General features: G+C 39.7%; 1 long non-coding RNA gene across 1 annotated transcript in view; it reads left to right on the top strand.

The window, feature by feature from the left end:
- The first annotated feature begins 1,932 nt into the window (after positions 1-1,932).
- Positions 1,933-18,510, top strand: part of LOC137849758 (uncharacterized) — a 59,965-nt gene continuing 43,387 nt past the window's right edge. The window contains exons 1-2 of the long non-coding RNA XR_011092062.1: positions 1,933-2,181; positions 7,002-7,040. This is a non-coding gene — a long non-coding RNA (uncharacterized lncRNA). The remainder of the gene's footprint in view (positions 2,182-7,001; positions 7,041-18,510) is intronic.

Raw genomic sequence — 18,510 nt, 5'->3', positions numbered from 1 at the left:
CACAATTTTTATTTATTTTTTTTAAGAACAGTGCTAAAACATTTGTCATATTTTAGTTAAACTGAAAAATTTTATAGAATTTAAGTGCTAATTACTTGAATTTTAATTGCACAATACAAATTGCACATTTGTGGTTTTTTTTTTTTTGTTGTTGTTGTTGTTTTTCTAAAAAGATGCTTTACTTTATTTCAAAAAATTACTCTTTCTTCTTTCATTCCTTTCCTTTCAGGTTTACATCAATGCTTTGCTCTACACTTTATTTATTTATTTATTTATTTATTTATTTATTTATTTTTCTCCCTGCATTGGTTTTACATGGCAAAGTTTTGGCTGCAGGGTAGCCTCTGTGAGAAGAGACCAGAAGCTGCACCATGTTAGAGCCAGTTCCAGATGTCTCCAAAAGAGACCTACCGCTGATGAAACTTGAGCCAGTGAGTGATGTTGATTGCACTTCTGTGATAACATATTTCAGAAAGGATAAAAAACACTGCACAGCAAGTGGGAAAGGAGTGAGAAAAAGTGAGAGAAACAGCCCTGCAGACAATGAAGAAGGAGGGGGAGAAGGTCCTCCAAGAGCAAAGTTGACTTCGACGACACACTTGACAACCTCTTGACAGCCTGCACCCAGTTATACAGAGCTATGCTAGAACAGTTCTTGAAGACCTGCAGCCTGTGAGAAGGACCCATATTGTATCAGTTCGTGAAGGACTGTAGCTTATGGGAGGAACACCAAACAGGAGCATTGAGAGTGAAGATGACAGTGACAGAAATGAAGCATTATGGATTAACCACAAACTTCATTCTCTGTTCCTCTGTGATGCTCAGGAGTGGAGGTAGAAGAAGGTGGATGAGAGTGGTGTTTTAGCTTGCTTTTAGTTCTCACTGCTATATGCTGTTATTGACAATACATGAAATTAATATTCCCCAAGATGTCTGTTTTTCCCACAACAGTAATTGGTGTGCAAACCCCTGTCCTCATTTGAACAGGCAGTTATTATTATTATTATTATTATTATTATTATTATTATTATTATTATTATTATTATTATTATTATTATTATTATTATTATTATTATTATTATTAAATCATCATCATCATCATCATCATATTTTCTATCCCTGGCCTGTTGAGGAGGAAGACTGAGAGAGCACTGTGGTAGGCAGCTGGCAGCTAGCCAAGGTCAACCCACCACATTCCCATGGTGTATTCTTTTCTCCCCTTTACTTCTTTAATCTCCTCTGTTCACTAGTTTTACACCTTTATGCCACTCCTGTTTCATGATGTATTCCCTTGTTTCTCCCTGCTCATTAGCCATCTCTATTTCTGTATGTATCATGTGATACATACAGTATAGCATTAGTAGCTTGAACATTGTTCAAAGAGAAGGATTGCTCTTGAGCATTGCTCAGAGAAAAAGAATGTTGTTATGTTAATTGCTACTTGGAAGAAAAAATGATTGAATATTTAAGAATAAGGAAAAAAATACTCTCTTGCTCTTAAATAAAATTTTCACTAGACCAGTGGGTGTCTTACAGCTTTGAGTTGTTTCACTTTATTCCACAGTTTGTTTTGGCTGTCAAACTTAGAAGGTAGTTCATTCACTGGTTACTGGTTGGAGGTCATACCATCAGTGTTGGCCCTCTGTCAAACAGATTTTGTTTCATGGCATCCAGGAAAGTACAGTAAACCACTTCTGTAGATTCCAGGTATTACAAAGATTCATCTTTTGCAGACATTCAGCTCATTAAAGATAATTAGAAAATCGTGCCTTCAGAAGGCATTTTGAGGTATGTACAAGTTATTATCAAATGTGAAAACTGCATCTAACTTTCTGTCCTGGTTTCAGTTAGAACAGAATTAATTTTCTTCCTAGTAGCTGGTGGAATGCTGTGTTTTGGCTTAGGATGAGAAGAGTGCTGATAACACCCCGATGTTTTAATTGTTGCAGAGCAGTGCTTATACCAAGCCAAGGACATCTCAGCCTTTTGCTCTGTCCTGCCAACAGGCAGGCTGGGGGTGCAGTAAGAGCTGGGAGGGGACAGACCCAGGACAGGTGACCCAAACTAGCCAAAGGGGTATTCCATACCATCTGACGTCATGCTAAACAATATATAGGGGTGGCTAGCCGGGGGGAGGGGGCCGGACTGCTCGGGGTTAAGCTGGGCATCGGTCAGCGAGCGGTGAGCAATTGCATTGTGCATCACTTGTTTGTACATACTATTATTACTTTCCTATTATCACCATTGTATTATTATTATTATTATTGTTATTATTATTTTGTTATTATTATTTTCCTGTCTTATTAAACTGTCTTTATCTCAACTTACGGGCTTCACTTTCCATTTCTCTCCCCCGTCCCAGAGAGGGAGGGGGGAGGGTGAGCGAATGGCTGCGTGGTGTTTAGCTGCCGGCCGGGTAAAACCACGACACTTTCCATTTGTGACCCTCTAGGGGTCACTGGTTTTGCCTGTAGTGTAGTGGGAGTAATGTACTTGCATTAACAGTCAAACACTTGACAAATGCATTGATCGTTTCTGTTTTCAGAAAGTTTAACCTATTGCCCTATAGTAAAGCTGGATGTTTAATTCTAAGGATGTGAACTTATATGATTCCTATAAAATTAAAATAATTCTCTAAATTTCCAACACTGAATATAGTTCTGAGTTCATAAGTTCAATATATAAGTTAAAAATAAGAACTTAACATTTTGTAGAAAAGTAGTGTATATTCTAGACTGCTGTGAACATAGAAAGTTTCCATCAAAGTGAAATTCTAACAATATTCTTCAGCCCTATTTTCATTTAGAATAAAGGATTACTGGAAACAAATTAACCCATAATGTTTCTCCATCAAACAATATTTCATTCCAGATATTACTCACAATGTACCATCTGTGGCTTTCTTTTTCTTCTCTTTTTAAAATCTCAGAGAAATATAAACTAACTAATTCATAAAATTATTCAGAAATTCTTTCAAAAATAAGATATTTATTGCACAGCGAAGTATATTATTCTCCTGGACATTTTAATCATCTTCATTAAATTATTTTTCCACTGTTAAAGACTATTTTAAAGTAGTTATGAAAATGCAGTCCTGGAAGAAATATAGAATCTATGTTTTATTCTCTCATTTAAATTAGAAATGCTTTTCTCACTAATTTCTATATTCATTATTTTTCTCTTTTCTTTCTGGTTTGTTAACCAGCTACAAAATTCTTTTTAAATTATTTTTTTCCCCACTGTGTTAGTTTTTGTTGATATTTCTTCCAGAACAACATATTTTTCTACGATTAAGAGGAAGTTGGTACATTTACTTTTTAAAGAAAGATGTCTATGTTCCTAAAGCTTCCTTTTCTGGATGCAAGTTTTAAAAAGAGCGCTGAGATATCTATACAAAATGTATATGTGGTTGATGAAAGTTTTCATCCTCACAGCCCTGGGCACCTCCCTGGAAGTGGAGACTGGCAGGGACAGTGAGGCCTCATTTACAAAGAAAATGTATAGAATGCTCTGTCACAGACTGTAACGGGTTCAGGATTAAAACCTCAGAGACAATACTGCAGGAAATGTCATAGTTTATGAAGTAATGACTATGTCATAAAGGTTAGAAAATCTAAAATGGAGACTGCTTCTTTACAATAAGAAAAAAATACTCACCTTTCTGAATTTTCACTGGCAAGATATTTAACCTAATGGAGTTCCTTAATGGACAGAAATAAATTCATAGGAAAATTGTCCCCCACTTTGTGAGAGTCACAGCCAAAAAGAGCACCTAGCCCGAACATCTGTCTTTTCCATAGCTAAAATGGTAGGAGATTAATGCCACTCTAAGTGGTCTGTCAGTCTGTCATAAAAAAAAAAAAAAAAAAAAAAGCAGTATCATTTTGATAACAAATTTAAATCCCATTTTCACAAAGGCAAACACTGCCAAATCCTTAGACTGAGCTTCTTCAGCTTCCCTTTGCCTTCACTAACTCCAGAGAACTGCTGATGTGGATCCCATTTGTGAGCACCTATGCCTTTTCACAAGGGCATTTGTCTCCCTGTATACAGGGCCACACAGGTGTGCCTGTTTCTGATTTATTCATACAAGATAAGAAAAAATAACTTGTTTTCAATACTGTCTTAAGAGGTCATGCTCCTTGCTTACTCATTTGAACGATTTCTATGCAAAATAGAAGTCTTTATCAAATGTGATAATTATCTGATTTATATCTGTAGAAGTGTTATTAAGGTTAAAATCATGTCACTCTTATAAATTCAGTAGGGTTATATCTGATACTTGGAATGAAAAAAATTGAAATTAGTCTAATCAGAATCAGAATAATCCACTGTTTTAGAAGTGCTTTGTCCCAGCATGATCCTGCTTTATATAGAGATGAGAGAAGTGCCTGTTTTTAACTAAAACTTGAGGACATGCTTTGACCATTTACAATTCTGAAATATGTGAGGTGTTATTTATAAGAGTTGTGACTATGTTAGCAGATTTCTCCTTGCTTTTCTTCTATTGGGCTAACTATTTTATATAACTCCAACATGAAACTTGACATTGCATGTTTTCCTCTCAGATTAAAAGTCAGTGTTTCTAAACATTACAAACTAACTCCAACCTGCTAGTGAAAGCAAGCAATTCTAATGGCAGTATGATCTCCATACATACTAGGTAGTTTATTAAACATTTGTAAGTTAATATTTATTCAGGTGTATTTGTATATATATAACATACATGTATATAATATAGATAATTTGAATTTATCATTACCTAGATTTCTTATCTACACTTTTAATCCCAAGAAACTGAGTTCTTTCACAATAGTTCAACTCAATTATTTTAATTGAATTCTGTTCTATTACTGTACAAGTACATTCAAAACTGTAAGACCCATTGTTATTCCAAATGTATATTTGGAATACACTTTAGTTATTTGGAATAACTTTAGTTGCCATGAAATTTTGTCTTTCCATTTAATAAATATAATAGACAATTTCTAAAACCTCACTTTAGCTGCCATATATGCCATATAGTCACTTTCTTCTAGAATTCTACACATTTTCCAGTAGACATGTACACAAACATTCCATCTGAGTCAAGTAGCCAGAAACCTCATCCAAAATAAATAAATAAATAAATAAATAAAAATTAAAAATAAAAATAAAGTGTAGTTTAGAAGCTATAAGTGTGCTTAAAGTTTCCATTAAAGAAACTATCTGAAACTTAAAAGTGCAGCCCACAAAACTTCTACCTAATTCATTAAGGTGAATAGGAGATCCATGTCACAATTACATCTCAGTATATTTCCATTGATTTTTTCCCATCAAATACACCAACATTTCTATAGCAGACAACATTATCAATAGATAACTCTTAATGGCTACAATGTGGCTTCTCCTCATTTGTTCATTATTTCTGTGTTGTCTTAAAAATCAACAGAACAAAATAAAAACCCTCTGCTTTTGAGGCCTGTTCTTCCTGAGGAAATGTTTATTTGATCTGTGTTGTATATCCATGTTTGTATAATTCAACAAGACCTCCAGCCTACGTGCAATTATATATATATTAATATATATATTTATTCAAAGATGAGTCATCAACAACACAAAACTCAATTAACATGAAAAAATAGCCTTTTACTGTTAATGTCTTATCATACTAAGATACAAAAGAAGTATATTAATTCCATGTTTTACCTTGCAAGTTAAATGTTCTAAAAAATGGAACATAAATGACCAGATGCACAAAATTTTCTCAAGGCTGAAAAAAGGTTGATAAGGAACGAAGGTCAGTGAGTAAGTACTGCATAGACTTCATTTTAATTCACTCTTTGCCTCATTAAGGAGTGTAAAAAAATACCAGCTTAATAGTTTAGATTAGATAGCTTTATGATGGAGCCTATTTAACATTACAAAGTGTCTAGATAAATTTAGAAATTAAATACAACAGTTCTACTCTACAGCAGTTTCAGTGTTGTTGTTGTTGTTGTTTTGGCGGTAAGGGGGGGGAGGGGATAGTTTCTTGGTTGGTTGGTTGATTTCTTTAATGGTGGGATCAGGAATATGTGGAGAATGCATTCAGTAAACCTGAAAGCTGAATTCTCTTCTATATTTTATAATAGCTTCATGGTCTGTTTCACTAACCTGGTAGTTTCTATCCTTCAATGTTTTGATATACTCAGTAGCAATCCTCCAAAGACCTACTAGTTTCTGTCTTGTTGAAAGAACTTGAGATAATCCATAATGGTGAAACTTCCTAAATTCTTCCAGCCTGTGGCTATGCAGTAGGGCAGTCATGAGGAACAGAATAATGGCTCACCTTATACAGCCTTTGTGGAAAAATGAGAAAATACAGCAGCCACAAATCACAGCCATGCATTGAACTATGTGAGAGTCTTCAGCTGCATTGTTGTTGGGTAGCATTCTGATATTGATTCTTCCCCATCTACATTTCCCTCTTTAACAGTTTCTTTTGAGAGGAAGAATGTAGCTTCAGTGTTCAGAGAGACTCAAGAAATTTAATTTTTCTTGGTTCCTATAGATGCAATTCAAAGTGATTTCAGTATTCTGTGAGTGTCCTTAGAAAGTAACAGCAATCTAGACAAGAGAAAAGGACAGTAGGGATTAGGCTCCATGTGTTTTTTTTTCCTTTTTTTTTTTTCTTGTATTTTTTTTTTTTCATTTCATCACCTCTTCTCCTGCAAAGACCATAATGTTTCTTATTAGTGTTTTTTTGTTGTTGTTGTTTGTTTTTTTTTCTTCTTCTTCTGAGAGCTACTTAACACTGAGGAGTTTTAAGAATAGAAGCAGGGGGCTTATCAGGTTTTAATATATATTTGTTTATGTTTGTGTTTTTCTTCTGAATGTTTTAGACATTGAAATGAATATAGTTATTTATATACAGCTAGTTATAGAATGTTTTAGTTATAGAAAAATAAGAACGTTAACTAACTGATAAATAATTTCCTACTAACCAGCTTTCTGTTATTTCTTTGCTTTTTTTTTTTCAGTGATTCTAAGAAGTAAATGATATTTAGAAGCTTCTGAGAGTAAGTCCACAGTTGTTTTTATTTCGGTTTGTTTTTCTTTGCTGTCTGTGGTGTTTTGTTTTATTTTGTTTTGCTTTGCTTTCCATTTACATTTCTGTAATGTTGTTAAGCTATTATAATACTTTCCCTCTGATCATTACAAATGATGAGTCTCTATTCCACAGACATGGAGTAGAGAGCATCATATTCTAATTCTCCTCTGGCAAATAATTTTCCATCATGAATTGTTTATATTTTTATTGACATAATATTGACAAGTGTTCTTCATGAAAACCTACTCGTTTTCATGATGTAAAAACCTTATTTTGCAAGATTTTCTAAAACCAAATAACATTCCTAGTGTTGCTGCTACATTTGATAAAAGCTTCCTCCTGTTGACAAAAGCATTTTCTGGTGGCAGGAAGGCTTTTTTTCTTTTTTATTATTTCTTTATTTTATGTTTTATGTGTTTGTATTTGTTTTTATTATTTATTTTTATTGTTACATCATGTATCTGTATATCTACATGTTTTCAGTGCAGTACCAGGGTAGCATTGGATTGTGCATTTTATACCTTATGCATTGTATACATCTTGTTACCTCTGCAAAAAAAAACACAGAGAATAACCTATGTGGAAGATGTCTGATGACATTGTGCTTTGTAATTTTCTATGGTTTTCTTGCTTATATATTCTTATACAGTGTTAAACTGTTGTTATTTTTTATGAAAAAGCAATACTGAAAATGCTGTCATGTCAAATTTACCTAGTAAACACAGTAAAAAAAAAGAAAAAAAAAAAAAAAAACTAATTTACCCAGATTTTTTTTTTTAAAAAAAGGACCAAAAAAAAAAAAAAATTAGGTTTTCTACCACTTTTCCATAGTATACAAACAGTTCTTCCAACTTGGAATAAAGTAGGAATTGAGATACTGTCAGAAGAACAAATAGCCAGGGAAGGCAAAAAATGATTATGGTCAGAGGCAAGAAATGAGAGTTGAAGTCATCAGCTGTGCTTTAATACCCTAAATCTATCCTCTATTAATGTAGAAATGGGTGGAAACCTAAAGGCAGAAACAGGAGGTGACATGAGTCTGAATTTAAGAAACGTAAAACTCTGTGCAGTAGTCAAAACATAGGTTTCTAGAGCCATCTGTTGTGACTGACACTATCACACTTAGGTCCATCTACTCCAGAACAGCTTGAATCTGCCATAGGCTTTGACTTATAGACAAAGAGGATTTAATTCAATATCATAAGCATAAACACTTACTAATATTTGTGATGCTACAGGGTATCTAAACAATACCACTCCAACAAAGGAGAGGCAGACTTATTCGAGTTAAATGGCAATCACAGGCACACTGGCACAAGTACAGGGAATCTCAAATGCCGGTCAAAAACTGTAGGTATGAAAGCAAATTAAAATTTAAGCAAGGACCCATGGGTAGTGCATACAACGCATGACAACAGTGAGATCATTACAATCAGAATCTGAAGCACATAGGACCAGCATCACAGTTTTCAGGAGTTTAGACAGATGATTTTGAAATGAAGATGTGAAAAAGGCTATTATGGAGAACTCAAAAACATGGAGAATAGTATTAAAATAATAATAATAAAAAATAAAAAGGTTATTGAAGTTCTTGTAGTTCCTAAACTCTAGTCAATTCATAATTTACTTGGGAACTTGTCACTTCAGTCACTTCATCCTGGAATCCTGCTATTTGGGAAGCCTGTTGGAACATCAACAAACTGTATGGCAAATGGGAAGAGCTCCCCTGTATACAATCTAGAATCACCTAATTCCCTAGAGCCTTGAAATGGTTCCTAGCAGATAAATGTCTCTGTGTGAACATGCAAACATCAGTTTTCTAAGTAAACAGTTCTGATTTAGAGTCTGGGTATAAACATATAAATGTCTGCAAAATCTAGAATAAGCTCTGAACCAATAACTGTTGTTTAATGCTGATAATATAACACTTTGTTAGAAGCCCACTGGATGCCATTAAGTTTCTATCTTTTATGCATTTAGCATGTAACTTGAGTACTTACTCAGAAAGTCAGATATATGAGGTGTTTGAATTCCTGAAAACAAAAAGCTATAACTGGACTTTGTAGCACAAGAGTTGGAGAAGGAGCAAATTCAGTGTGAAGATGATGGACATCTGTGAAATGTAAATAGGCTGGAGGAAACTATGAGCTGGAATACAGATGTACCTTTTCTTAACATCATTGCTGCAAAACTTTCTCACTGAAATGTTTTGAAACTTCTCCTTGTGGGGAAAGATAAACAAACAAATAGTCTCTACAAGCTTATTAATAACTACAAAGAAAAATAACATACAATGCTGAGATAATTATTACCATGTCCTCCAGAACAACAAAGGTGAACACTTCAGTAGAAACAACATCATTTCCCTGATGCTCAGAAACCCAGCCCAAACTCTTCACATGCTTTCCCTTCTGTCTCTAGTTCCTGTCCTTTCTCTTGCCTCTCATCTGAAGGAAAAATGACAACTGAACTCCAATGCATGTTTTTTGTCAGTAGTCAAAATATCTTAAAATCGAGTGTCAGAGCAACACACACAGCAGAAACAGCCTCAAGGCATTCTAAGGTGACAGAGAGGTCATGTATCAATGTCTCCGTATACTCGATACCTATGAGACTGACTTTGCAAACTAAGGTGTTGTTGACAGATCAGCATAAGGACAACAGCAGCCATTCTCATTTAAAGGGTGGTAATAACAACTTTCTTTCCTGCATCGGACAAGTTAGCATGTAGGTAACTTTTAATCAACATGGTCATCTACATGTTTATGATGTGCTTCCCTCTTTTTTATCCTCCCATACAAGCTCCCAGATCCAAACATGAGTAAATTCTTGGTTACTTCTCAAGGCATGCAGTCCTTTTCTCCCAGAGATTCATGTAGAATTACATAGAAGAACACCTCCAAAAAATAAAAAGCAAAGCTGGATTCCAGAATTCTCAGCTGATGTAAGGTTAAAGTCACACAAACAACTTATGCATATGGAATGTGGAACACTCAACAAAGCTCCTAAAAGCATTATCATGCAAGCAAAGTCTTGCATAGTTAAATCCTTCTAGCCTCCACTGCACATGCAAATCATGACTGTGAATGCACAAGCAGGGTAGCAATTCTTATAATGTTCATATTCTCATAGCACTTGGGGAATTTTAATGAATACATGTATAATTCATTTAAAAGGAGATAACTGACATGTGGCATACCAGGAACTGTGACCTGTTCTATTGATGTTAATGATAACAGCCTTAGCCAACTATCGTGATGAACCTCCTTGAACCTTACAATACCTCATATATTTTTCCCTTGCTATAAATGTTTTATTTTACCTGATACAATAATGAAATTGTCAAGATAATGAACAGAGTAATCATTTCACACAAATGGCTAACTTTAATTAAAAATCACAGTGTTGACGGCTAAAATATGGGGGTAACAGACCATTGATCAGATTACAGAGCACAGATAATAGAGATTTGGTTATAGATGCAGGGACCTGTGAACCCCATCTTACTAAAGGATGTAATGTTTGCTGTCAGTAAGTAGTGGTCTCAACACATCATTAGTCCATATATATGTAATTCTTTACTCAGCAGTTAAATCTGCAAGGACAAATAATACCTGTAATACCAACTCCTAGCTGAAATTAATGAGGCAATTGCTAAGGTGAGGGATGTCAGTGTTCGAAGAATGTGGTTCCCAGAAGCAATGAATATAAAAGTGTACTTGTTCTTCTTAAGGTATTTGTGCACACTCAGCAAGTTTGCCAATGACACCGAGCTGTGTGGTGCAGTCAACATGCTGGAGGGAAGGGATGCCATCCAGAGGGACCCGGATAAGCTTGAGAGGTGAGCCTGGGTGAACTGCATGAAGTACAACAAGGCCAAGTACAAGGACCTGCACCTGGGCCGGGGCGATCCCAAGCACAAATACAGGGTGGGTGGAGAATGGATTAAGAGCAGCCCTGATGAGAAGGCTCTGGGGTGTTGGTTGATGAGAAGCTCAACATGAACCAGCAATGTGTGCTTGCAGCCCAGAAAGCCAACTGTATCCTGGGCTGCATCCAAAGAAGCATGGCCAGCAGGCTGAGGGAGGTGATTCTCCTTTGCTCTCTTGGGACCCCACCTGCAGCAGTGTATTCATCTCTGGTGTCCCCAGCACAAGAAAGACATGGATGTATTAGAACAAGTCCAGAGGAGGGCCACAAAAATTATCGGAGGATGGGAGCATGTCTCCTACTAAGACAGTCTGAGGAAGTTGAGCTTGTTCAACCTGGAGAAGAGAAGGCTTTGGGTAGACCTTATTGCAGCCTTCCAGTACCTAAAGGGGGAAAGCTGGGGAAGGACACTTTGTCAGGGAGTGTACTGATATGACAAGGGACAATGGCTTTAAACTAAAAGAGGATAGATTTAGACTATGTATAAGGAAGAAATTCTTTACCATGATGATTGTGAGGGACTGGAACAGGTTGCCCAGAGAAGCTTCCATCCCTGGAAGTGTTCAAGGCCAGGTTGAATGGGGCTTTGAACAACCTGATTTAGTGGGAGGTGGTCCTGACCACAACAGTAGGTTTGGAACTAGATGAACTTTAGGATCCCTTCCAACCTAAACCATTCTATGATTCTGTGATTCCATGATTCTTGATATTATATTTCATAGAACCATAGGATCATAGAATGGCCTGGGTTGAAAAGGACCTTAAGGATCATCTAGTTTCATCCCCCCTGCTCTGGGCAGGGTTTCCAACCACTAAAGCAGGCTGCCCACAGTCACAGCAAGCCTGGTCTTGAATGCTTCCAGGGATGGGGCATCCACAACCTCCCTGGGCAACCTGTTCCAGTCCCTCACCATCCTCTGAGTGAAAAACATTCTCCTAATTTCCAACCTACATCTCCTCTGTCTTAGTAAACTAAGAGTATTCCCTCTTGTCCTATCACTACCAACACGTATAAACAGGCATTCCCCTTTCTGTTTATACACTCTCTTCAAGTACTAGAAGACTGCAGTGAGGTCTCTCCAGAGCCTTCCAGGGTATGTGGTAGTGAAGAGTAGAAAGACCACTGCCACCCATCTTATGGCGTGCTGCTCCATGGCTATCTAAGCAAGTAATACTCACTACAGAGGGACAGAGAAGTTGGCTTGTCCAAAGAATATCTCAGACCTACACTGTTCTGTGTGTAGTGATCAGTTTCATGTTTTGCTAGTTTCTGTTCTTGCACTTTTCATTACAGGAAAAAGTTTAGAGACTCATCACATATCATAAGGACAGAGAGGATATTACTTTTGACAAGCTCAGGTTCCTCAATTAGGAAAAGCATTGATTCTCTTTCTCTCCATCTGTTTTGGCAGGTGGTGAGAAAAAAGGAAAAGAGAAATAATAAAATTTGGATTACAAATCAAAATGATGAAAATGATGCTGAAAGACCTGACAGGGTCCAGAACTGTTTGCAGATGTGGATATATCACAGAATCACAGAATCACAGAATTGTCTAGGTTGGAAGAGACCTCAAGATCATCGAGTCCAACCTCTGACCTAACACTAACAAGTCCTCCACTAAACCATATCCCTAAGCTCTACATCTAAATGTCTTTTAAAGACTTCCAGGGATGGTGACTCCACCACTTCCCTGGGCAGCCCATTCCAATGTCTAACAACCCTTTCGGTAAAGAAGTTCTTCCTAACATCCAACCTAAAACTCCCCTGGCGCAACTTTAGCCCATTCCCCCTCGTCCTGTCACCAGGCACGTGGGAGAACAGAACAACCCCCACCTCGCTACAGCCTCCTTTAATGTAATTATAAAGAGCGATAAGGTCACCCCTGAGCCTCCTTTTCTCCAGGCTGAACAAGCCCAGCTCCTTCAGCCGCTCCTCGTAGGACTTGTTCTCCAGACCCCTCGCCAGCTTCGTTGCCCTTCTCTGGACCCGCTCAAGCACCTCGATCTCCTTCTTGTAGTGAGGGGCCCAAAACTGAACACAGTAGTTGAGGTGCAGCCTCACCAGAGTCGAGTACAGGGGGATAATCGCTTCCCTAGCCCTGCTAGCCACACTGTTTCTTATACAAGCCAGGATGCCGTTGGCTTTCTTGGCCACCTGAGCACACTGCTGGCTCATATTCAGCCAACTATCAATCAATACTCCCAGGTCCTTCTCCACCAGGCAGCTTTCCAACCACTCATCTCCCAGCCTGTAGCTCTGTTTGGGGTTATTGCGCCCCAGGTGCAGGACCCAGCACTTGGCCTTGTTGAACTTCATGCAGTTGACCTCAGCCCATCGGTGCAGCCTATCCAGATCCTCCTGCAGAGCCTTCCTACCCTCGAGCAGATCGACACACGCACCTAGCTTGGTGTCATCTGCGAACTTACTGAGGGTGCACTCAATGCCCTCGTCCAGATCATTGATGAAGATGTTAAAGAGGACTGGCCCCAGCACCGAGCCCTGAGGTGTGCCACTGGTGACCGGCCTCCAACTGGACTTGACTCCATTCACCACGACTCTTTGGGCCCGGCTATCCAGCCAGTTTCTAACCCAACGAAGCGTGCACCAGTCCAAGCCAAGAGCAGCCAGTTTCTTGAGGAGAATGCTGTGGGAGACGGTGTCAAAAGCCTTGCTGAAGTCAATGTAGACCACATCCACAGCCTTTCCCTCATCCACCAAGCACGCCACTTTGTCATAGAAGGAGATCAGGTTCGTCAAGCAGGACCTGCCTTTCATAAACCCATGCTGACTGGGCCTGATCGCCTGCTTACCCTGCAAGTGCTGTGTGATGACTCTCAAGATAATCTGCTCCATGAGCTTCCCTGGCACTGAGGTCAAACTGACAGGCCTATAGTTCCCTGGGTCTGCCCTCCAGCCCTTCTTGTAGATGGGCATCACGTTTGCTAGCCGACAGTCAACTGGGACCTCCCCTGATAGCCAGGACTGCTGATAAATGATGGTAAGTGGCTTGGCCAGCTCCTCTGTTAGTTCTCTCAGTACCCTCGGCTGGATCCCATCCAGCCCCATCAACTTGCGCACATCCAAGTGCCATAGCAGGTCGCCAACCATTTCTTTGTGGATAGTGAGGGTCACATTCTGCTCCCCATCCCCTTCCGCCAGCTCAGGGTACTGGGTATCCAGAGAACAACCAGTATTGCCGCTAAAGGCTGAGGCAAAGAAGGCATTAAGCACCTCCGCCTTTTCTTCATCTTTTGTAACAAGGTTTCTCCCCACATCCAGTAAAGGATGGAGATTCTCCTTAGTCCTCCATTTTGTACTGATGTATGAAAAAGATTTTTTGTTGTCTTTAACAGCAGTAGCCAGATTGAGCTCTAGATGAGCTTTGGCCTTTCTAATTATGTCCCTGCACAGCCTCGCAACACCCTTATAGTCCTCCTCAGTGGCCTGCCCTTTTTTCCAAAGATTATAAACCCTCTTTTTTCTCCTAAACTCAAGCTGCAACTCTCTGTTGAGCCAGGCCGGTCTTCTTCCCCACTGGCTCGTCTTTGGGCACGTGGGGACAGTCCGCTCCTGTGTCATTAAGATTTCCTTCTTGAAGAGCGCCCAGCCTTCCTGGACCCCTCTGCCCTTCAGAATCGCCTCCCAAGGGACTCTACCAACCAGTGTCCTCAACAGCACAAAGTCAGCCCTCCGGAAGTCCAATACAGCGGTTTTACTGGTCCCCTTCCTGGCCTCACCTAGAATAGAGAACTCCACCATTTCGTGGTCACTCTGCCCAAGACAGCTTGTGACAACCACATCCTCCACCAGTCCTTCTCTGTTTGTGAAGAGAAGGTCTAGCGGGGCACCACCCCAGGTAGGCTCACTAACCAGCTGCGTCAGGAAGCTATCTTCCACGCTCTCCTAGACTGCTTTCTCTGGGCTGTGTTGTGCTTCCAGGATATGTCAGGGAAGTTGAAGTCCCCCACGAGAACAAGCATCGATGATTTCGCAACTTCTGTCAGCTGCCTGTAGAACTCCTCATCCGCCTCCTCATCCTGGTTTGGTGGTCTATAACAGACCCCCACCAGGATGCTAGCTTTGTTGGCCTTCCCGCCGATCCTAACCCACAGGGACTCAACCTTGTCATTCCCAGTCTTGAGTTCCACAACATCGAAAGATTCTCTAATATATAGAGCCATACCACCACCCCTTCTGTGCTGTCTGTCCCTTCTGAAGAGCTTATAGCCAGGCATTGCAGCACTCCAGTCATGAGACTGGTCCCACCACGTCTCCGTGATGGCAACCAAGTCATAGCCTGCCTGCTGCACGATGGCTTCCAGCTCCTCCTGTTTGTTACCCATGCTGCATGCATTGGTGTAGATGCACTTCAGCTGGGCCATTGCCTTACCCCCCAGCCTTGCCATTGTTCCCCCTGGCACAGCTCCAACAAGCCTTGTTTCAGCCCCATCCCCCATCTTACCTAGTTTAAAACCCTCTCAATGAGCCCCGCCAGCTCCTGGCCCAGGATCTGTTTTCCCCTTAGAGATAGGGACTCGTCAGCGGCCATCAGGCTGGGTGCCAAGTAAAGCGCCCCATGGTCAAAAAAACAAGATTTCTGTGCTGGCACCAGCCTCTGAGCCATGTGTTTATCAGGTGGGCTTTCCGTGTCCTCTCTGTACCCCTCCCTGCCACCATAGGGATAGATAAAAACACCACCTGTACTCCCACTTCCTCCACTAATCATCCTATCCGCCTAAAGTCCTGTTTGATAGCCTTGAGGCTTCTCTCTTCAATGTCATCACTGCCCGCCTGGACTATCAAAAGAGGAGAATAGTCAGAGGGGCGAATCAGGTTGGGAAACTTTCTGCCAATGTCCCTGACCCTGGCCCTAGGGAGGCAGCAGACTTCCCTACGGGTAGGGTCAGGCTGACAAATAGGGCCCTCTGTTCCCCTGAGAATAGAGTCTCCCACAACAATAACCCTTCTGTCTTTCTTGGTGGAGGCAGTCCTGAGGCGTGGAGTCGACTTCCTCGCCCTAGGCATCCTCCTGGGTATGCTTTCTACCTTTTCTTCAGCTACCAGTCTATCAAGCTCCAGGGCCTCAAACCTGTTGCATAAGGGCACCTGGGAAGGCAGGGCCGGAAGGGGAGGGCATCGCCTGCCATGTCGAGCAGGGACCTGTCTCCATTCCTCCTCAAATCCCAGATCCCCTCCCTCTGCCCGACGGTGACAGGGCAGGGGATCCACACCCATTTGTGGTGTCTCACCCTGGTACCTCTCCTTGAGGCCCTGCAGGGAGTTGCTCCACAAGTCTATCTCCCGCTCACACTCCCTGATATCCCTCAACCTCTCCACCTCCTCCTTGAGCTCTGCCACTGTGCAGACCAGATCATCCACCTGCTCATACATCACGCACGCAGTTTCTCTGCCTCCAGCTGATGGCAGAAACAGGCTCAGACACTCCCTGCATCCAGTGACCTGAACTGCCGCATTTTTGGACGGGTTGTCAGTCTGGGTGTGTACTGTTTTCCTGGAGAGAGCACTGTGCCTGGTGGAGATCATTGCAGCCTAGCTAACGGGAGGCTGCCATTACCGGAGGGGTTCATATGCCCTTCCTGCTCGCCCTGCCTGCGCACAATTTCACATTATGGCCTTTATGGCCATAATGTGAAATGCCAAGATTTCATGAGATTCAACAATGATACTATCTTCTCAAAACTCTCTTCTTTCATTTATTACTGACAGAATAATCACAGCCTTTCCTCTCAGCTGCATCTACTACCTTTTGGCTATAGTATTACACTAGCCTTTTTGTAATAAAAAAGTTCCCCAGCTTTCATGGTAAGATACAGTCACTGGTCCACAGTGTATCTGAGCTCTCTCCTCTGAACTACCTACCAGTTTACCGTCAGATGAAGAATCAACATTTGAGATTTCTATGTAAAACTCTAAATGTTATTTTGTTTACAAATAAATTTACTAAAAGTATGGGTCTCTGAATTGGTATAAAATGTGCATTAACTTACCCTTTTGGAAGACAAAGCAAGCCATATGGCAATATACATCTCTACTATGGACAGTTTGATTAACTGTTATTAAAGACTTGAGACCTATGAAAGGGACTTCATCTGAGGGTATGTATAGATGGAGCCACCTTAAGTTCTAAATAAAATATGTGGTATTCATGAATTAAACAACTCTTTCTCATCATCAGAAATATAGGCTAATCCCACAGAAGCAGAGGCAACTAGTGGCAACAGAAAGAATTAAGCAGTTCTAATGAGTGAAGGTTAATGGTTGGCCTCCTTTAAAGCTGCATTCATTATCATTACAAACAGAAAAGAAAAGAGCTGGTGATCAGTAAGACTGAGGATACATAAATTGATTTTATATACTCACACGAGCAAAGGACGTGTTTAGCTACCCAATCCTTCTGTATATATGGCCATGGAGAAGAAGATTTGCAGCACACATATGCTTGAGAGCTACAGTTAGACCAATTCACTTAGTTGCCACCAAACTGTAACAACATTCAGTCATTATCAGTCAAGATGAATCTGAACCAACAACCAAAAGGTAAAAGATTTTGTTACCTATTAGGTTGGTCTTTGTTTTTTTTTTGGGGGGGGGAGGGTGAGGGGAAGTGAGGAGGGGTGTTTTTCTGTTTTGTATTGTGGTGGGTGTTGTTTTTTTTTGTTGTTGTTTTGTTTTTGGTGGGGAGGTATTTTTGAAAACATGAAAGTAATTCTACTTGGGCAATAAATATTTAAACACAATTCATGGTACATAAATATGTACTGATTCAAGATCTATGAGTCTTAAAAGATTTGATTTTAAAACCAAATAAACAAATTTGCCTGCCTTTCAGCTTTAATAAACTGGGCTATCAGAGATGAATTTCAACCAACGCCATGCTTAAGTTTTAGGATACATTAAATGCATTAGAAGCACAGTATGAGGCCAAGCAAACTGGAAAACCAGTGCCTTGGAATGTCTCTAATAATATTATTTGTGCTACATTTCAATCTGCTCTAGGATAGTGAGTGTTTATAAGGTATGCCTTAAGAAATTTCCATTATTTTGTATATAAATAACAATAATAGTGATTACATACAGAGCATTTTATGTCTTTAAAAAACAGAGATGGTGGCAGATTTTTTTTTTCAGAAAGAGATAGTTCTCTCTTTGAAATTAAATATGATACTAATATGTATGATAGCATTGTATGCATTCTTTTTATGAATTATATCACTATTTAATAAATGTTATTAATAAAAAATTAAAAACTCACACCGTATATTAACCGATAAGAGCAAATCAATTCACTTTGAGTGGTAAAACCGAAACCTGTTTCAAGCAGAAACCTGGATAGGGACAAAGGCATAACATTATGTTATACCTACAAGGAGAGACTTTCAGAGAGACTTTCAGGAGAGACTTTTTAATTTTTCCGCCACATAGTGACAAGCATACACGCTTTCTCCCTTAAGCAGTGTAACCAAATAAGCTTCCTTTTTTTAAGCCC

The sequence above is a fragment of the Anas acuta genome, chromosome 1 (genome assembly GCF_963932015.1).
Source record: "Anas acuta chromosome 1, bAnaAcu1.1, whole genome shotgun sequence".
Taxonomy (NCBI): Eukaryota; Metazoa; Chordata; class Aves; order Anseriformes; family Anatidae; genus Anas; species Anas acuta.
The sequence above is the reverse complement of the archived record's forward strand: the minus strand, read 5'-3'. Positions and strand labels throughout refer to the sequence as shown.